This window comes from Somniosus microcephalus, chromosome 19, assembly GCF_052327205.1.
Source record: "Somniosus microcephalus isolate GS21.2 chromosome 19, FLI_Smic_1.0, whole genome shotgun sequence".
NCBI lineage: Eukaryota > Metazoa > Chordata > Chondrichthyes > Squaliformes > Somniosidae > Somniosus > Somniosus microcephalus.
The window spans coordinates 56963290-56984941 of record NC_141005.1 but is presented as its reverse complement, the minus strand read 5'-3'; the positions used below and the strand labels follow the sequence as shown (position 1 = coordinate 56984941).

Sequence of the window (21652 nt, the reverse complement as noted above, 5' to 3'; positions counted from 1 at the left end):
CTAGCAGAATGGGCAGACAAGTGGCAGATGGAATTTAATACAGCAAAGTGTGAGGTGATGCATTTTGGCAGAAGGAACAGGGGGAGGCAATATACACTTAATGGCACAGTTATAAAGAGTGTGCAGGGACAGAGGGACCTGGGAGTTAATGTGCATAGGTCCTTGGCAGTGGCAGGATGTATTGAGTGAGTGGTTAACAAAGCATATGGGATCTTGGGCTTCATAAATAGAGGCACTGAGTACAAAAGTAGAGAAGTTGTGCTGAACCTTTATAAAGCGCTGGTTAGGCCACAGCTGCAGTATTGCATCCAGTTCTGGTCACCACACTTTAGGAAGGATGTGAAGGCCCTTGAGAAGGTGCAGAGGAGGTTTACCAGAATGGTTCCAGGGATGGGGGATCTTAGCTACAAGGACAGGTTGGAGAAGTTGGATTTGTTTTCATTAGAGCAAAGGAGGTTGAGGGGGGATTTGATAGAGGTGTACAAGATTATGATGGGTTTGGATAAGGTAGACAGAGAAAGGCTGTTCCCACTAGTTGATGGTACAAGGGCTAGGGGACACAGATTTAAGGTTTTGGGCAAGAGATACAGGGGGGATGTGAGGAAAAACTTTTTTACGCAGCGAGTGGTGAGGACCTGGAACTCTCTGCCGACAGAAGTGATGGAAGCGGAGACACTCAATGTTTTCAAGGGGAGACTGGATAGGCACCTGAGGGAAACAACTTTGCAGGGCTACGGGGATAGAGCGGGGGAATGGGACTGACTGGATTGCTCTACAGAGAGCCAGCACGGACTCGATGGGCCGAATGGCCTCCTTCTGTGCCGTTATGACTCTATGACTATGACTCTATGACTATGATATCGGTCCCAGCTCTTTTCCGGTGCAACCGTCAATCTTGAACAGGCCCTTCCTGCCACAGAACTGGTCCCAATGTCCCAGGAATGTGAAGCTCTCCCTCCTGCACCATGTCTCTAGCCACACTTTAACCTACCATAACTTTGTATTTGTATTCACACTAGCACATGGCATGGGGAATAATCCAGGGATTACCACCTTTGAGGTCCTGCTTTTTAACTTCCGCCCTAGCACTTCAAACCTCTTCCTCCCTTTGTCATTGGTTCTGACATGGACCACAGCCTCTGGCTCTTCCCCTCCCCCCCCGCAGAAAGTCCTGCACCCTCTCAGTGATGTCCCTTACCCTGGCACCAGGGAGACAACATACCATACGGAGCATAAGTAACATGATCCTGACAACTTGTATTTATATAGCACCTTTAGCACAGTAAAACGTCCCAATACGCTTCAGAGGTAAGTACTCAAAGAAAATTTGACGTAAGGATATATTAGCATTGGTGACCAAAAGTTTAAAGAGATGCATTTTAAGGAGGGCTTCAATGGAAGAGAGCGAGGTGGAGGTTTAGGAACAGTGTTCCACAGCTTGGGGCCCAGCCAGCTGAAGGCACGGCGCCAATGGAGGAGCGAAGGGAGGGGAGAAGGGCCCGGGGCCGGGTGATGTGTGTGGAAAGGCGGGCACGACCCCTGAATGCTGCCGGTCCTCAGCCACACTCTCCACACGGGGACTGTAAACAGCACCGGATAAACCCCGCCCACCGGGAAACCCAGCACAGCAACAGGCCCCGCCCCGCCCCCTGAGCATCACAGGCCCCGCCCCTGAACATCCCAGGCCCCGCCCCCTGAGCATCCCAGGCCCCGCCCCCAGAGCCCCACGGTTTCAGACTCGCCCACCGGCTTCATTTACATTTGGACCCTGCCGCCCATAATGCTCTGCGCAGAAAACTATATTACCTTCAATTGTGATGTTATTAGAACATAAGTAATTAAAGGAGACGTTCTTAATTTCAGATCAGCTACATCTTGTGTTGTGGGAAAATTCTAATTCAAAATATAACAAAAAATAAAGAACCATCAGCTAAAGGTGTTTAATATGTCCATGCTTTATATAGCAGTCCGCTTCATTTTACATTCGTGCTCGCTTCGGCAGCACATATACTAAAATTGGAACGATACAGAGAAGATTAGCATGGCCCCTGCGCAAGGATGACACGCAAATTCGTGAAGCGTTCCATATTTTACACTTTTAAAACATTTCACCTTCTGCAAAACTTCCATATTTACTCCTGCTTTAGACACAAAATCAACTTCTTCATTCACCTGCTCCTCTAGTTCACTCATTTCAACTTTCTTTTCACTCCACAAATTGGTGAAGCTTCCATATTTTGCACTTTAAAACATACAATTTTCTGTAAAACTTTCATCTTTACAAAACAGAAAAATACCGCAGCTGCTGCCATCGGAAAAAATAGGGGCAGAGATTGCTGTTCCTCAAGGTTGCTTTGAGCTTCGTTGGGACAGTGTAAGAGACCGAGTCAGAGAGGACAGAGTGGGAATGGAGTGGAGAATTAAAGTGACAGGCGAATGGAAACTTGGGATAATGCTTGTGGGCCGGATGGAAGTGTTCCACAAAGCGGTCACCCAATCTGCATTTGGTCTCCTCAATGTATAGGAGACTGCATCGTGAGCAGCGAATACAGCATACTGAATTGCAAGAAGTACAAGTAAATTGCTGTTTCACCTGGAAGGAATGTTTGGGGCCCTGGACGGTGGGAAGGGAAGAGGTAAAAGGGCAGATGTTGCATCTAATTTCTAAGTTAGGTTTGGTGTGCATGTCTGTAAATGCACAAAATATAGGTAATGAGGTTGGTGAGCTGCAGGCGCAACTAGCCGCATGGCAATATGATGTAGTGCCGATACCTGACACCTGGCTCAAAAAAGGGAGGATTGAATGCTGAATATTCCTGGGTACAAGGTATTCAGAAAAGATCGGGAAGGAAAAAAAAAGAGGAGGGGTAGCAGTTTCGATTGAGGAAAATATTACAGTGGTAGAAAGAGAGAATGTCCTTGAGGAATCAAAGACAGAATCTATTTGGTTGGAGTTAAGCAGCAATAGAGGAGCGATTACACTACTTGGTGTATTTTATAGGCTGCCAAATACTGGGAAGGAGACAGAGGAGCAACTTTGCAAAGAAATTACTGAGAGGTGCGACAGCTATAGAGTAGAGATAAATGGAGATTTTAACTACCCCAATGTTGAATGGGGTAGTGATTGTGTTAAGGGCAGAGAAGGGGAGGAATTTCTGAAGTGTGTTCAGGAGAATTTTATTGATCAGTAAGTTTCCTGCCCAAAGAGGAAGGATGCATTGCTGGATCTAGTCCTGAGGAATGAAGTGGGTCAAGTGAAGAATGTCAGAGTTGGCGAGCCTCTTGGGAATAGTGATCATAAGGTTTAGATTAGTTATCATGCGAACGTAAAAGAATGAGTAAAAAGTAAGCAACAACTTGAAAAGAAAACCTAACAGCTCTTGAAAAATCTCACAACTCCAGAACAGCCCTGACACATGAAAGCAAATGGTTTACATGGGCTTTGTAACTTTAGCTGTTGGTATGCACAGAAACATTGACTGGTATTGGAGCAAAGTACAAAATCGATGATCCATTTCTCAAGGGGCTCTGGGAGAATGCTCTCGGAAACTGTAGGATGTTTGCAGTAAAATTGACGATACATTCTGGTTAACTTTAAGCACTTTCATACTTCACATGATAGATTTTTACTCAAAAAAGGAAATTGATGTGACATTTTGGATTTTCAACAGACCATCGTTTTACCCACAATTTACCCCGAAGTCAGTCCACACCCTCTGGTTCAGTTCGCAGACACACTGTATCCCATCCAACCGCCGAACCCTTTCACTGTGAAACTCTCTTCTCCCCTTCTAAAGCAGTTAAGCTGGTATTCTTTTTTTTAATATAAGCTGGTATTCTTGTTCGAATCTAGTTGTCCAAAGTGCCACTCTCAGCTCCTCATCACCTTCCCCAAAGCACAGTTAACAGCTTCTGACACTTTGTTACCATCCATTTCCCCCTTTCATGGCCAGGAGTAAATACATTTGCAAATAATGTTTCAGCGGACACCATGCTGGCGATTTGTCCACAGCCTTGGTGTCAGCCAGCTTTTCTCTTCCACCAGGTTCCCGAAATGTCGACTTGTCTGTTCTCTCCATCTGACCGATCTGACCTGCTGAGTGTTAGCAGCATTTTCTCTTTTTGTTCCAGATTTCCAGCAACTGCGGTATTTTTCTTTTAGCTCGTATGAAAGTGTTACAGAAAATTGTATATTTTAAAAGTGCAAAATATGGAAGCTTCACCAATTTGTCGAGTCAGAAGGTTGAAATGAGTGAACGAGAGGAGGATGAAGAAGTTGACTTTGTGTTATGAGTTGGGTTGAAAGCAGGAGTAAAGAGGGATGTTTTGCAGAAAGTGAAATGTTTTAAAAGTGTAAAATATGGAACACTTCACAAATTTGTGATTCGATGCTTCAGATCGTGTTTGTCTAATCTAATTCAATTTTTTGATGAAGTAACGGGGAGGATTAATGAAGGGAATGCAATGGATGTTGTCTACATGGATTTTCGGAAGGCGTTTGACAAAGTACTACATCGAAGGCTGATTAACAAAATTGAGGCTCATGGAATAGGTGGGTCAGTGGCAGCTTGGATAAGGAATTGGCTTAAGGACAGAAAACAGCGAGTTGTGATAAATGGCTGTTTTTCAGACTGGAGGATGGTAGACGGTGGTGTTCCCCAAGGGTCATTGCTGGGGCCACTGCTTTTTTTGATATATATACAAATGACTTGGATAATGGAGTACAGAGTAGAATTTCTAAACTTACCGATGACACCAAATTTGGGGTTGTGGCAAACAGTGAGGATGATACCAATCGACTGCAACAGGACATAGAAAGGCTAGCAGAATGGGCAGACAAGTGGCAGATGGAATTTAATACAGCAAAGTGTGAGGTGATGCATTTTGGCAGAAGGAACAGGGGGAGGCAATATACACTTAATGGCACAGTTATAAAGAGTGTGCAGGGACAGAGGGACCTGGGAGTTAATGTGCATAGGTCCTTGGCAGTGGCAGGATGTATTGAGTGAGTGGTTAACAAAGCATATGGGATCTTGGGCTTCATAAATAGAGGCACTGAGTACAAAAGTAGAGAAGTTGTGCTGAACCTTTATAAAGCGCTGGTTAGGCCACAGCTGCAGTATTGCATCCAGTTCTGGTCACCACACTTTAGGAAGGATGTGAAGGCCCTTGAGAAGGTGCAGAGGAGGTTTACCAGAATGGTTCCAGGGATGGGGGATCTTAGCTACAAGGACAGGTTGGAGAAGTTGGATTTGTTTTCATTAGAGCAAAGGAGGTTGAGGGGGGATTTGATAGAGGTGTACAAGATTATGATGGGTTTGGATAAGGTAGACAGAGAAAGGCTGTTCCCACTAGTTGATGGTACAAGGGCTAGGGGACACAGATTTAAGGTTTTGGGCAAGAGATACAGGGGGGATGTGAGGAAAAACTTTTTTACGCAGCGAGTGGTGAGGACCTGGAACTCTCTGCCGACAGAAGTGATGGAAGCGGAGACACTCAATGTTTTCAAGGGGAGACTGGATAGGCACCTGAGGGAAACAACTTTGCAGGGCTACGGGGATAGAGCGGGGGAATGGGACTGACTGGATTGCTCTACAGAGAGCCAGCACGGACTCGATGGGCCGAATGGCCTCCTTCTGTGCCGTTATGACTCTATGACTATGACTCTATGACTATGATATCGGTCCCAGCTCTTTTCCGGTGCAACCGTCAATCTTGAACAGGCCCTTCCTGCCACAGAACTGGTCCCAATGTCCCAGGAATGTGAAGCTCTCCCTCCTGCACCATGTCTCTAGCCACACTTTAACCTACCATAACTTTGTATTTGTATTCACACTAGCACATGGCATGGGGAATAATCCAGGGATTACCACCTTTGAGGTCCTGCTTTTTAACTTCCGCCCTAGCACTTCAAACCTCTTCCTCCCTTTGTCATTGGTTCTGACATGGACCACAGCCTCTGGCTCTTCCCCTCCCCCCCCGCAGAAAGTCCTGCACCCTCTCAGTGATGTCCCTTACCCTGGCACCAGGGAGACAACATACCATACGGAGCATAAGTAACATGATCCTGACAACTTGTATTTATATAGCACCTTTAGCACAGTAAAACGTCCCAATACGCTTCAGAGGTAAGTACTCAAAGAAAATTTGACGTAAGGATATATTAGCATTGGTGACCAAAAGTTTAAAGAGATGCATTTTAAGGAGGGCTTCAATGGAAGAGAGCGAGGTGGAGGTTTAGGAACAGTGTTCCACAGCTTGGGGCCCAGCCAGCTGAAGGCACGGCGCCAATGGAGGAGCGAAGGGAGGGGAGAAGGGCCCGGGGCCGGGTGATGTGTGTGGAAAGGCGGGCACGACCCCTGAATGCTGCCGGTCCTCAGCCACACTCTCCACACGGGGACTGTAAACAGCACCGGATAAACCCCGCCCACCGGGAAACCCAGCACAGCAACAGGCCCCGCCCCGCCCCCTGAGCATCACAGGCCCCGCCCCTGAACATCCCAGGCCCCGCCCCCTGAGCATCCCAGGCCCCGCCCCCAGAGCCCCACGGTTTCAGACTCGCCCACCGGCTTCATTTACATTTGGACCCTGCCGCCCATAATGCTCTGCGCAGAAAACTATATTACCTTCAATTGTGATGTTATTAGAACATAAGTAATTAAAGGAGCCGTTCTTAATTTCAGATCAGCTACATCTTGTGTTGTGGGAAAATTCTAATTCAAAATATAACAAAAAATAAAGAACCATCAGCTAAAGGTGTTTAATATGTCCATGCTTTATATAGCAGTCCGCTTCATTTTACATTCGTGCTCGCTTCGGCAGCACATATACTAAAATTGGAACGATACAGAGAAGATTAGCATGGCCCCTGCGCAAGGATGACACGCAAATTCGTGAAGCGTTCCATATTTTACACTTTTAAAACATTTCACCTTCTGCAAAACTTCCATATTTACTCCTGCTTTAGACACAAAATCAACTTCTTCATTCACCTGCTCCTCTAGTTCACTCATTTCAACTTTCTTTTCACTCCACAAATTGGTGAAGCTTCCATATTTTGCACTTTAAAACATACAATTTTCTGTAAAACTTTCATCTTTACAAAACAGAAAAATACCGCAGCTGCTGCCATCGGAAAAAATAGGGGCAGAGATTGCTGTTCCTCAAGGTTGCTTTGAGCTTCGTTGGGACAGTGTAAGAGACCGAGTCAGAGAGGACAGAGTGGGAATGGAGTGGAGAATTAAAGTGACAGGCGAATGGAAACTTGGGATAATGCTTGTGGGCCGGATGGAAGTGTTCCACAAAGCGGTCACCCAATCTGCATTTGGTCTCCTCAATGTATAGGAGACTGCATCGTGAGCAGCGAATACAGCATACTGAATTGCAAGAAGTACAAGTAAATTGCTGTTTCACCTGGAAGGAATGTTTGGGGCCCTGGACGGTGGGAAGGGAAGAGGTAAAAGGGCAGATGTTGCATCTAATTTCTAAGTTAGGTTTGGTGTGCATGTCTGTAAATGCACAAAATATAGGTAATGAGGTTGGTGAGCTGCAGGCGCAACTAGCCGCATGGCAATATGATGTAGTGCCGATACCTGACACCTGGCTCAAAAAAGGGAGGATTGAATGCTGAATATTCCTGGGTACAAGGTATTCAGAAAAGATCGGGAAGGAAAAAAAAAGAGGAGGGGTAGCAGTTTCGATTGAGGAAAATATTACAGTGGTAGAAAGAGAGAATGTCCTTGAGGAATCAAAGACAGAATCTATTTGGTTGGAGTTAAGCAGCAATAGAGGAGCGATTACACTACTTGGTGTATTTTATAGGCTGCCAAATACTGGGAAGGAGACAGAGGAGCAACTTTGCAAAGAAATTACTGAGAGGTGCGACAGCTATAGAGTAGAGATAAATGGAGATTTTAACTACCCCAATGTTGAATGGGGTAGTGATTGTGTTAAGGGCAGAGAAGGGGAGGAATTTCTGAAGTGTGTTCAGGAGAATTTTATTGATCAGTAAGTTTCCTGCCCAAAGAGGAAGGATGCATTGCTGGATCTAGTCCTGAGGAATGAAGTGGGTCAAGTGAAGAATGTCAGAGTTGGCGAGCCTCTTGGGAATAGTGATCATAAGGTTTAGATTAGTTATCATGCGAACGTAAAAGAATGAGTAAAAAGTAAGCAACAACTTGAAAAGAAAACCTAACAGCTCTTGAAAAATCTCACAACTCCAGAACAGCCCTGACACATGAAAGCAAATGGTTTACATGGGCTTTGTAACTTTAGCTGTTGGTATGCACAGAAACATTGACTGGTATTGGAGCAAAGTACAAAATCGATGATCCATTTCTCAAGGGGCTCTGGGAGAATGCTCTCGGAAACTGTAGGATGTTTGCAGTAAAATTGACGATACATTCTGGTTAACTTTAAGCACTTTCATACTTCACATGATAGATTTTTACTCAAAAAAGGAAATTGATGTGACATTTTGGATTTTCAACAGACCATCGTTTTACCCACAATTTACCCCGAAGTCAGTCCACACCCTCTGGTTCAGTTCGCAGACACACTGTATCCCATCCAACCGCCGAACCCTTTCACTGTGAAACTCTCTTCTCCCCTTCTAAAGCAGTTAAGCTGGTATTCTTTTTTTTAATATAAGCTGGTATTCTTGTTCGAATCTAGTTGTCCAAAGTGCCACTCTCAGCTCCTCATCACCTTCCCCAAAGCACAGTTAACAGCTTCTGACACTTTGTTACCATCCATTTCCCCCTTTCATGGCCAGGAGTAAATACATTTGCAAATAATGTTTCAGCGGACACCATGCTGGCGATTTGTCCACAGCCTTGGTGTCAGCCAGCTTTTCTCTTCCACCAGGTTCCCGAAATGTCGACTTGTCTGTTCTCTCCATCTGACCGATCTGACCTGCTGAGTGTTAGCAGCATTTTCTCTTTTTGTTCCAGATTTCCAGCAACTGCGGTATTTTTCTTTTAGCTCGTATGAAAGTGTTACAGAAAATTGTATATTTTAAAAGTGCAAAATATGGAAGCTTCACCAATTTGTCGAGTCAGAAGGTTGAAATGAGTGAACGAGAGGAGGATGAAGAAGTTGACTTTGTGTTATGAGTTGGGTTGAAAGCAGGAGTAAAGAGGGATGTTTTGCAGAAAGTGAAATGTTTTAAAAGTGTAAAATATGGAACACTTCACAAATTTGTGATTCGATGCTTCAGATCGTGTTTGTCTAATCTAATTCAATTTTTTGATGAAGTAACGGGGAGGATTAATGAAGGGAATGCAATGGATGTTGTCTACATGGATTTTCGGAAGGCGTTTGACAAAGTACTACATCGAAGGCTGATTAACAAAATTGAGGCTCATGGAATAGGTGGGTCAGTGGCAGCTTGGATAAGGAATTGGCTTAAGGACAGAAAACAGCGAGTTGTGATAAATGGCTGTTTTTCAGACTGGAGGATGGTAGACGGTGGTGTTCCCCAAGGGTCATTGCTGGGGCCACTGCTTTTTTTGATATATATACAAATGACCTGGATAATGGAGTACAGAGTAGAATTTCTAAACTTACCGATGACACCAAATTTGGGGTTGTGGCAAACAGTGAGGATGATACCAATCGACTGCAACAGGACATAGAAAGGCTAGCAGAATGGGCAGACAAGTGGCAGATGGAATTTAATACAGCAAAGTGTGAGGTGATGCATTTTGGCAGAAGGAACAGGGGGAGGCAATATACACTTAATGGCACAGTTATAAAGAGTGTGCAGGGACAGAGGGACCTGGGAGTTAATGTGCATAGGTCCTTGGCAGTGGCAGGATGTATTGAGTGAGTGGTTAACAAAGCATATGGGATCTTGGGCTTCATAAATAGAGGCACTGAGTACAAAAGTAGAGAAGTTGTGCTGAACCTTTATAAAGCGCTGGTTAGGCCACAGCTGCAGTATTGCATCCAGTTCTGGTCACCACACTTTAGGAAGGATGTGAAGGCCCTTGAGAAGGTGCAGAGGAGGTTTACCAGAATGGTTCCAGGGATGGGGGATCTTAGCTACAAGGACAGGTTGGAGAAGTTGGATTTGTTTTCATTAGAGCAAAGGAGGTTGAGGGGGGATTTGATAGAGGTGTACAAGATTATGATGGGTTTGGATAAGGTAGACAGAGAAAGGCTGTTCCCACTAGTTGATGGTACAAGGGCTAGGGGACACAGATTTAAGGTTTTGGGCAAGAGATACAGGGGGGATGTGAGGAAAAACTTTTTTACGCAGCGAGTGGTGAGGACCTGGAACTCTCTGCCGACAGAAGTGATGGAAGCGGAGACACTCAATGTTTTCAAGGGGAGACTGGATAGGCACCTGAGGGAAACAACTTTGCAGGGCTACGGGGATAGAGCGGGGGAATGGGACTGACTGGATTGCTCTACAGAGAGCCAGCACGGACTCGATGGGCCGAATGGCCTCCTTCTGTGCCGTTATGACTCTATGACTATGACTCTATGACTATGATATCGGTCCCAGCTCTTTTCCGGTGCAACCGTCAATCTTGAACAGGCCCTTCCTGCCACAGAACTGGTCCCAATGTCCCAGGAATGTGAAGCTCTCCCTCCTGCACCATGTCTCTAGCCACACTTTAACCTACCATAACTTTGTATTTGTATTCACACTAGCACATGGCATGGGGAATAATCCAGGGATTACCACCTTTGAGGTCCTGCTTTTTAACTTCCGCCCTAGCACTTCAAACCTCTTCCTCCCTTTGTCATTGGTTCTGACATGGACCACAGCCTCTGGCTCTTCCCCTCCCCCCCGCAGAAAGTCCTGCACCCTCTCAGTGATGTCCCTTACCCTGGCACCAGGGAGACAACATACCATACGGAGCATAAGTAACATGATCCTGACAACTTGTATTTATATAGCACCTTTAGCACAGTAAAACGTCCCAATACGCTTCAGAGGTAAGTACTCAAAGAAAATTTGACGTAAGGATATATTAGCATTGGTGACCAAAAGTTTAAAGAGATGCATTTTAAGGAGGGCTTCAATGGAAGAGAGCGAGGTGGAGGTTTAGGAACAGTGTTCCACAGCTTGGGGCCCAGCCAGCTGAAGGCACGGCGCCAATGGAGGAGCGAAGGGAGGGGAGAAGGGCCCGGGGCCGGGTGATGTGTGTGGAAAGGCGGGCACGACCCCTGAATGCTGCCGGTCCTCAGCCACACTCTCCACACGGGGACTGTAAACAGCACCGGATAAACCCCGCCCACCGGGAAACCCAGCACAGCAACAGGCCCCGCCCCGCCCCCTGAGCATCACAGGCCCCGCCCCTGAACATCCCAGGCCCCGCCCCCTGAGCATCCCAGGCCCCGCCCCCAGAGCCCCACGGTTTCAGACTCGCCCACCGGCTTCATTTACATTTGGACCCTGCCGCCCATAATGCTCTGCGCAGAAAACTATATTACCTTCAATTGTGATGTTATTAGAACATAAGTAATTAAAGGAGACGTTCTTAATTTCAGATCAGCTACATCTTGTGTTGTGGGAAAATTCTAATTCAAAATATAACAAAAAATAAAGAACCATCAGCTAAAGGTGTTTAATATGTCCATGCTTTATATAGCAGTCCGCTTCATTTTACATTCGTGCTCGCTTCGGCAGCACATATACTAAAATTGGAACGATACAGAGAAGATTAGCATGGCCCCTGCGCAAGGATGACACGCAAATTCGTGAAGCGTTCCATATTTTACACTTTTAAAACATTTCACCTTCTGCAAAACTTCCATATTTACTCCTGCTTTAGACACAAAATCAACTTCTTCATTCACCTGCTCCTCTAGTTCACTCATTTCAACTTTCTTTTCACTCCACAAATTGGTGAAGCTTCCATATTTTGCACTTTAAAACATACAATTTTCTGTAAAACTTTCATCTTTACAAAACAGAAAAATACCGCAGCTGCTGCCATCGGAAAAAATAGGGGCAGAGATTGCTGTTCCTCAAGGTTGCTTTGAGCTTCGTTGGGACAGTGTAAGAGACCGAGTCAGAGAGGACAGAGTGGGAATGGAGTGGAGAATTAAAGTGACAGGCGAATGGAAACTTGGGATAATGCTTGTGGGCCGGATGGAAGTGTTCCACAAAGCGGTCACCCAATCTGCATTTGGTCTCCTCAATGTATAGGAGACTGCATCGTGAGCAGCGAATACAGCATACTGAATTGCAAGAAGTACAAGTAAATTGCTGTTTCACCTGGAAGGAATGTTTGGGGCCCTGGACGGTGGGAAGGGAAGAGGTAAAAGGGCAGATGTTGCATCTAATTTCTAAGTTAGGTTTGGTGTGCATGTCTGTAAATGCACAAAATATAGGTAATGAGGTTGGTGAGCTGCAGGCGCAACTAGCCGCATGGCAATATGATGTAGTGCCGATACCTGACACCTGGCTCAAAAAAGGGAGGATTGAATGCTGAATATTCCTGGGTACAAGGTATTCAGAAAAGATCGGGAAGGAAAAAAAAAGAGGAGGGGTAGCAGTTTCGATTGAGGAAAATATTACAGTGGTAGAAAGAGAGAATGTCCTTGAGGAATCAAAGACAGAATCTATTTGGTTGGAGTTAAGCAGCAATAGAGGAGCGATTACACTACTTGGTGTATTTTATAGGCTGCCAAATACTGGGAAGGAGACAGAGGAGCAACTTTGCAAAGAAATTACTGAGAGGTGCGACAGCTATAGAGTAGAGATAAATGGAGATTTTAACTACCCCAATGTTGAATGGGGTAGTGATTGTGTTAAGGGCAGAGAAGGGGAGGAATTTCTGAAGTGTGTTCAGGAGAATTTTATTGATCAGTAAGTTTCCTGCCCAAAGAGGAAGGATGCATTGCTGGATCTAGTCCTGAGGAATGAAGTGGGTCAAGTGAAGAATGTCAGAGTTGGCGAGCCTCTTGGGAATAGTGATCATAAGGTTTAGATTAGTTATCATGCGAACGTAAAAGAATGAGTAAAAAGTAAGCAACAACTTGAAAAGAAAACCTAACAGCTCTTGAAAAATCTCACAACTCCAGAACAGCCCTGACACATGAAAGCAAATGGTTTACATGGGCTTTGTAACTTTAGCTGTTGGTATGCACAGAAACATTGACTGGTATTGGAGCAAAGTACAAAATCGATGATCCATTTCTCAAGGGGCTCTGGGAGAATGCTCTCGGAAACTGTAGGATGTTTGCAGTAAAATTGACGATACATTCTGGTTAACTTTAAGCACTTTCATACTTCACATGATAGATTTTTACTCAAAAAAGGAAATTGATGTGACATTTTGGATTTTCAACAGACCATCGTTTTACCCACAATTTACCCCGAAGTCAGTCCACACCCTCTGGTTCAGTTCGCAGACACACTGTATCCCATCCAACCGCCGAACCCTTTCACTGTGAAACTCTCTTCTCCCCTTCTAAAGCAGTTAAGCTGGTATTCTTTTTTTTAATATAAGCTGGTATTCTTGTTCAAATCTAGTTGTCCAAAGTGCCACTCTCAGCTCCTCATCACCTTCCCCAAAGCACAGTTAACAGCTTCTGACACTTTGTTACCATCCATTTCCCCCTTTCATGGCCAGGAGTAAATACATTTGCAAATAATGTTTCAGCGGACACCATGCTGGCGATTTGTCCACAGCCTTGGTGTCAGCCAGCTTTTCTCTTCCACCAGGTTCCCGAAATGTCGACTTGTCTGTTCTCTCCATCTGACCGATCTGACCTGCTGAGTGTTAGCAGCATTTTCTCTTTTTGTTCCAGATTTCCAGCAACTGCGGTATTTTTCTTTTAGCTCGTATGAAAGTGTTACAGAAAATTGTATATTTTAAAAGTGCAAAATATGGAAGCTTCACCAATTTGTCGAGTCAGAAGGTTGAAATGAGTGAACGAGAGGAGGATGAAGAAGTTGACTTTGTGTTATGAGTTGGGTTGAAAGCAGGAGTAAAGAGGGATGTTTTGCAGAAAGTGAAATGTTTTAAAAGTGTAAAATATGGAACACTTCACAAATTTGTGATTCGATGCTTCAGATCGTGTTTGTCTAATCTAATTCAATTTTTTGATGAAGTAACGGGGAGGATTAATGAAGGGAATGCAATGGATGTTGTCTACATGGATTTTCGGAAGGCGTTTGACAAAGTACTACATCGAAGGCTGATTAACAAAATTGAGGCTCATGGAATAGGTGGGTCAGTGGCAGCTTGGATAAGGAATTGGCTTAAGGACAGAAAACAGCGAGTTGTGATAAATGGCTGTTTTTCAGACTGGAGGATGGTAGACGGTGGTGTTCCCCAAGGGTCATTGCTGGGGCCACTGCTTTTTTTGATATATATACAAATGACCTGGATAATGGAGTACAGAGTAGAATTTCTAAACTTACCGATGACACCAAATTTGGGGTTGTGGCAAACAGTGAGGATGATACCAATCGACTGCAACAGGACATAGAAAGGCTAGCAGAATGGGCAGACAAGTGGCAGATGGAATTTAATACAGCAAAGTGTGAGGTGATGCATTTTGGCAGAAGGAACAGGGGGAGGCAATATACACTTAATGGCACAGTTATAAAGAGTGTGCAGGGACAGAGGGACCTGGGAGTTAATGTGCATAGGTCCTTGGCAGTGGCAGGATGTATTGAGTGAGTGGTTAACAAAGCATATGGGATCTTGGGCTTCATAAATAGAGGCACTGAGTACAAAAGTAGAGAAGTTGTGCTGAACCTTTATAAAGCGCTGGTTAGGCCACAGCTGCAGTATTGCATCCAGTTCTGGTCACCACACTTTAGGAAGGATGTGAAGGCCCTTGAGAAGGTGCAGAGGAGGTTTACCAGAATGGTTCCAGGGATGGGGGATCTTAGCTACAAGGACAGGTTGGAGAAGTTGGATTTGTTTTCATTAGAGCAAAGGAGGTTGAGGGGGGATTTGATAGAGGTGTACAAGATTATGATGGGTTTGGATAAGGTAGACAGAGAAAGGCTGTTCCCACTAGTTGATGGTACAAGGGCTAGGGGACACAGATTTAAGGTTTTGGGCAAGAGATACAGGGGGGATGTGAGGAAAAACTTTTTTACGCAGCGAGTGGTGAGGACCTGGAACTCTCTGCCGACAGAAGTGATGGAAGCGGAGACACTCAATGTTTTCAAGGGGAGACTGGATAGGCACCTGAGGGAAACAACTTTGCAGGGCTACGGGGATAGAGCGGGGGAATGGGACTGACTGGATTGCTCTACAGAGAGCCAGCACGGACTCGATGGGCCGAATGGCCTCCTTCTGTGCCGTTATGACTCTATGACTATGACTCTATGACTATGATATCGGTCCCAGCTCTTTTCCGGTGCAACCGTCAATCTTGAACAGGCCCTTCCTGCCACAGAACTGGTCCCAATGTCCCAGGAATGTGAAGCTCTCCCTCCTGCACCATGTCTCTAGCCACACTTTAACCTACCATAACTTTGTATTTGTATTCACACTAGCACATGGCATGGGGAATAATCCAGGGATTACCACCTTTGAGGTCCTGCTTTTTAACTTCCGCCCTAGCACTTCAAACCTCTTCCTCCCTTTGTCATTGGTTCTGACATGGACCACAGCCTCTGGCTCTTCCCCTCCCCCCCGCAGAAAGTCCTGCACCCTCTCAGTGATGTCCCTTACCCTGGCACCAGGGAGACAACATACCATACGGAGCATAAGTAACATGATCCTGACAACTTGTATTTATATAGCACCTTTAGCACAGTAAAACGTCCCAATACGCTTCAGAGGTAAGTACTCAAAGAAAATTTGACGTAAGGATATATTAGCATTGGTGACCAAAAGTTTAAAGAGATGCATTTTAAGGAGGGCTTCAATGGAAGAGAGCGAGGTGGAGGTTTAGGAACAGTGTTCCACAGCTTGGGGCCCAGCCAGCTGAAGGCACGGCGCCAATGGAGGAGCGAAGGGAGGGGAGAAGGGCCCGGGGCCGGGTGATGTGTGTGGAAAGGCGGGCACGACCCCTGAATGCTGCCGGTCCTCAGCCACACTCTCCACACGGGGACTGTAAACAGCACCGGATAAACCCCGCCCACCGGGAAACCCAGCACAGCAACAGGCCCCGCCCCGCCCCCTGAGCATCACAGGCCCCGCCCCTGAACATCCCAGGCCCCGCCCCCTGAGCATCCCAGGCCCCGCCCCCAGAGCCCCACGGTTTCAGACTCGCCCACCGGCTTCATTTACATTTGGACCCTGCCGCCCATAATGCTCTGCGCAGAAAACTATATTACCTTCAATTGTGATGTTATTAGAACATAAGTAATTAAAGGAGACGTTCTTAATTTCAGATCAGCTACATCTTGTGTTGTGGGAAAATTCTAATTCAAAATATAACAAAAAATAAAGAACCATCAGCTAAAGGTGTTTAATATGTCCATGCTTTATATAGCAGTCCGCTTCATTTTACATTCGTGCTCGCTTCGGCAGCACATATACTAAAATTGGAACGATACAGAGAAGATTAGCATGGCCCCTGCGCAAGGATGACACGCAAATTCGTGAAGCGTTCCATATTTTACACTTTTAAAACATTTCACCTTCTGCAAAACTTCCATATTTACTCCTGCTTTAGACACAAAATCAACTTCTTCATTCACCTGCTCCTCTAGTTCACTCATTTCAACTTTCTTTTCACTCCACAAATTGGTGAAGCTTCCATATTTTGCACTTTAAAACATACAATTTTCTGTAAAACTTTCATCTTTACAAAACAGAAAAATACCGCAGCTGCTGCCATCGGAAAAAATAGGGGCAGAGATTGCTGTTCCTCAAGGTTGCTTTGAGCTTCGTTGGGACAGTGTAAGAGACCGAGTCAGAGAGGACAGAGTGGGAATGGAGTGGAGAATTAAAGTGACAGGCGAATGGAAACTTGGGATAATGCTTGTGGGCCGGATGGAAGTGTTCCACAAAGCGGTCACCCAATCTGCATTTGGTCTCCTCAATGTATAGGAGACTGCATCGTGAGCAGCGAATACAGCATACTGAATTGCAAGAAGTACAAGTAAATTGCTGTTTCACCTGGAAGGAATGTTTGGGGCCCTGGACGGTGGGAAGGGAAGAGGTAAAAGGGCAGATGTTGCATCTAATTTCTAAGTTAGGTTTGGTGTGCATGTCTGTAAATGCACAAAATATAGGTAATGAGGTTGGTGAGCTGCAGGCGCAACTAGCCGCATGGCAATATGATGTAGTGCCGATACCTGACACCTGGCTCAAAAAAGGGAGGATTGAATGCTGAATATTCCTGGGTACAAGGTATTCAGAAAAGATCGGGAAGGAAAAAAAAAGAGGAGGGGTAGCAGTTTCGATTGAGGAAAATATTACAGTGGTAGAAAGAGAGAATGTCCTTGAGGAATCAAAGACAGAATCTATTTGGTTGGAGTTAAGCAGCAATAGAGGAGCGATTACACTACTTGGTGTATTTTATAGGCTGCCAAATACTGGGAAGGAGACAGAGGAGCAACTTTGCAAAGAAATTACTGAGAGGTGCGACAGCTATAGAGTAGAGATAAATGGAGATTTTAACTACCCCAATGTTGAATGGGGTAGTGATTGTGTTAAGGGCAGAGAAGGGGAGGAATTTCTGAAGTGTGTTCAGGAGAATTTTATTGATCAGTAAGTTTCCTGCCCAAAGAGGAAGGATGCATTGCTGGATCTAGTCCTGAGGAATGAAGTGGGTCAAGTGAAGAATGTCAGAGTTGGCGAGCCTCTTGGGAATAGTGATCATAAGGTTTAGATTAGTTATCATGCGAACGTAAAAGAATGAGTAAAAAGTAAGCAACAACTTGAAAAGAAAACCTAACAGCTCTTGAAAAATCTCACAACTCCAGAACAGCCCTGACACATGAAAGCAAATGGTTTACATGGGCTTTGTAACTTTAGCTGTTGGTATGCACAGAAACATTGACTGGTATTGGAGCAAAGTACAAAATCGATGATCCATTTCTCAAGGGGCTCTGGGAGAATGCTCTCGGAAACTGTAGGATGTTTGCAGTAAAATTGACGATACATTCTGGTTAACTTTAAGCACTTTCATACTTCACATGATAGATTTTTACTCAAAAAAGGAAATTGATGTGACATTTTGGATTTTCAACAGACCATCGTTTTACCCACAATTTACCCCGAAGTCAGTCCACACCCTCTGGTTCAGTTCGCAGACACACTGTATCCCATCCAACCGCCGAACCCTTTCACTGTGAAACTCTCTTCTCCCCTTCTAAAGCAGTTAAGCTGGTATTCTTTTTTTTAATATAAGCTGGTATTCTTGTTCGAATCTAGTTGTCCAAAGTGCCACTCTCAGCTCCTCATCACCTTCCCCAAAGCACAGTTAACAGCTTCTGACACTTTGTTACCATCCATTTCCCCCTTTCATGGCCAGGAGTAAATACATTTGCAAATAATGTTTCAGCGGACACCATGCTGGCGATTTGTCCACAGCCTTGGTGTCAGCCAGCTTTTCTCTTCCACCAGGTTCCCGAAATGTCGACTTGTCTGTTCTCTCCATCTGACCGATCTGACCTGCTGAGTGTTAGCAGCATTTTCTCTTTTTGTTCCAGATTTCCAGCAACTGCGGTATTTTTCTTTTAGCTCGTATGAAAGTGTTACAGAAAATTGTATATTTTAAAAGTGCAAAATATGGAAGCTTCACCAATTTGTCGAGTCAGAAGGTTGAAATGAGTGAACGAGAGGAGGATGAAGAAGTTGACTTTGTGTTATGAGTTGGGTTGAAAGCAGGAGTAAAGAGGGATGTTTTGCAGAAAGTGAAATGTTTTAAAAGTGTAAAATATGGAACACTTCACAAATTTGTGATTCGATGCTTCAGATCGTGTTTGTCTAATCTAATTCAATTTTTTGATGAAGTAACGGGGAGGATTAATGAAGGGAATGCAATGGATGTTGTCTACATGGATTTTCGGAAGGCGTTTGACAAAGTACTACATCGAAGGCTGATTAACAAAATTGAGGCTCATGGAATAGGTGGGTCAGTGGCAGCTTGGATAAGGAATTGGCTTAAGGACAGAAAACAGCGAGTTGTGATAAATGGCTGTTTTTCAGACTGGAGGATGGTAGACGGTGGTGTTCCCCAAGGGTCATTGCTGGGGCCACTGCTTTTTTTGATATATATACAAATGACCTGGATAATGGAGTACAGAGTAGAATTTCTAAACTTACCGATGACACCAAATTTGGGGTTGTGGCAAACAGTGAGGATGATACCAATCGACTGCAACAGGACATAGAAAGGCTAGCAGAATGGGCAGACAAGTGGCAGATGGAATTTAATACAGCAAAGTGTGAGGTGATGCATTTTGGCAGAAGGAACAGGGGGAGGCAATATACACTTAATGGCACAGTTATAAAGAGTGTGCAGGGACAGAGGGACCTGGGAGTTAATGTGCATAGGTCCTTGGCAGTGGCAGGATGTATTGAGTGAGTGGTTAACAAAGCATATGGGATCTTGGGCTTCATAAATAGAGGCACTGAGTACAAAAGTAGAGAAGTTGTGCTGAACCTTTATAAAGCGCTGGTTAGGCCACAGCTGCAGTATTGCATCCAGTTCTGGTCACCACACTTTAGGAAGGATGTGAAGGCCCTTGAGAAGGTGCAGAGGAGGTTTACCAGAATGGTTCCAGGGATGGGGGATCTTAGCTACAAGGACAGGTTGGAGAAGTTGGATTTGTTTTCATTAGAGCAAAGGAGGTTGAGGGGGGATTTGATAGAGGTGTACAAGATTATGATGGGTTTGGATAAGGTAGACAGAGAAAGGCTGTTCCCACTAGTTGATGGTACAAGGGCTAGGGGACACAGATTTAAGGTTTTGGGCAAGAGATACAGGGGGGATGTGAGGAAAAACTTTTTTACGCAGCGAGTGGTGAGGACCTGGAACTCTCTGCCGACAGAAGTGATGGAAGCGGAGACACTCAATGTTTTCAAGGGGAGACTGGATAGGCACCTGAGGGAAACAACTTTGCAGGGCTACGGGGATAGAGCGGGGGAATGGGACTGACTGGATTGCTCTACAGAGAGCCAGCACGGACTCGATGGGCCGAATGGCCTCCTTCTGTGCCGTTATGACTCTATGACTATGACTCTATGACTATGATATCGGTCCCAGCTCTTTTCCGGTGCAACCGTCAATCTTGAACAGGCCCTTCCTGCCACAGAACTGGTCCCAATGTCCCAGGAATGTGAAGCTCTCCCTCCTGCACCATGTCTCTAGCCACACTTTAACCTACCATAACTTTGTATTTGTATTCACACTAGCACATGGCATGGGGAATAATCCAGGGATTACCACCTTTGAGGTCCTGCTTTTTAACTTCCGCCCTAGCACTTCAAACCTCTTCCTCCCTTTGTCATTGGTTCTGACATGGACCACAGCCTCTGGCTCTTCCCCTCCCCCCCGCAGAAAGTCCTGCACCCTCTCAGTGATGTCCCTTACCCTGGCACCAGGGAGACAACATACCATACGGAGCATAAGTAACATGATCCTGACAACTTGTATTTATATAGCACCTTTAGCACAGTAAAACGTCCCAATACGCTTCAGAGGTAAGTACTCAAAGAAAATTTGACGTAAGGATATATTAGCATTGGTGACCAAAAGTTTAAAGAGATGCATTTTAAGGAGGGCTTCAATGGAAGAGAGCGAGGTGGAGGTTTAGGAACAGTGTTCCACAGCTTGGGGCCCAGCCAGCTGAAGGCACGGCGCCAATGGAGGAGCGAAGGGAGGGGAGAAGGGCCCGGGGCCGGGTGATGTGTGTGGAAAGGCGGGCACGACCCCTGAATGCTGCCGGTCCTCAGCCACACTCTCCACACGGGGACTGTAAACAGCACCGGATAAACCCCGCCCACCGGGAAACCCAGCACAGCAACAGGCCCCGCCCCGCCCCCTGAGCATCACAGGCCCCGCCCCTGAACATCCCAGGCCCCGCCCCCTGAGCATCCCAGGCCCCGCCCCCAGAGCCCCACGGTTTCAGACTCGCCCACCGGCTTCATTTACATTTGGACCCTGCCGCCCATAATGCTCTGCGCAGAAAACTATATTACCTTCAATTGTGATGTTATTAGAACATAAGTAATTAAAGGAGACGTTCTTAATTTCAGATCAGCTACATCTTGTGTTGTGGGAAAATTCTAATTCAAAATATAACAAAAAATAAAGAACCATCAGCTAAAGGTGTTTAATATGTCCATGCTTTATATAGCAGTCCGCTTCATTTTACATTCGTGCTCGCTTCGGCAGCACATATACTAAAATTGGAACGATACAGAGAAGATTAGCATGGCCCCTGCGCAAGGATGACACGCAAATTCGTGAAGCGTTCCATATTTTACACTTTTAAAACATTTCACCTTCTGCAAAACTTCCATATTTACTCCTGCTTTAGACACAAAATCAACTTCTTCATTCACCTGCTCCTCTAGTTCACTCATTTCAACTTTCTTTTCACTCCACAAATTGGTGAAGCTTCCATATTTTGCACTTTAAAACATACAATTTTCTGTAAAACTTTCATCTTTACAAAACAGAAAAATACCGCAGCTGCTGCCATCGGAAAAAATAGGGGCAGAGATTGCTGTTCCTCAAGGTTGCTTTGAGCTTCGTTGGGACAGTG

The 21652-nt window shown here is 45.2% G+C and overlaps 5 non-coding genes across 5 annotated transcripts; all 5 read left to right on the top strand.

The window, feature by feature from the left end:
• The first annotated feature begins 1986 nt into the window (after positions 1–1986).
• LOC147104463 (U6 spliceosomal RNA) lies at positions 1987–2093 on the top strand. The gene has a single exon (XR_015072414.1). It is a non-coding gene; the product is annotated as a U6 spliceosomal RNA (small nuclear RNA).
• Positions 2094–6806: 4713 nt separating this feature from the next.
• Positions 6807–6913, top strand: LOC147104462 (U6 spliceosomal RNA). Its single transcript, XR_015072856.1, has one exon. It is a non-coding gene; the product is annotated as a U6 spliceosomal RNA (small nuclear RNA).
• Positions 6914–11625: 4712 nt separating this feature from the next.
• LOC147104461 (U6 spliceosomal RNA) lies at positions 11626–11732 on the top strand. Its single transcript, XR_015072745.1, has one exon. It is a non-coding gene; the product is annotated as a U6 spliceosomal RNA (small nuclear RNA).
• A 4712-nt stretch (positions 11733–16444) lies between these two features.
• Positions 16445–16551, top strand: LOC147104460 (U6 spliceosomal RNA). The gene has a single exon (XR_015072636.1). It is a non-coding gene; the product is annotated as a U6 spliceosomal RNA (small nuclear RNA).
• A 4712-nt stretch (positions 16552–21263) lies between these two features.
• On the top strand, positions 21264–21370 carry LOC147104459 (U6 spliceosomal RNA). Its single transcript, XR_015072523.1, has one exon. It is a non-coding gene; the product is annotated as a U6 spliceosomal RNA (small nuclear RNA).
• Positions 21371–21652: the final 282 nt, after the last annotated feature.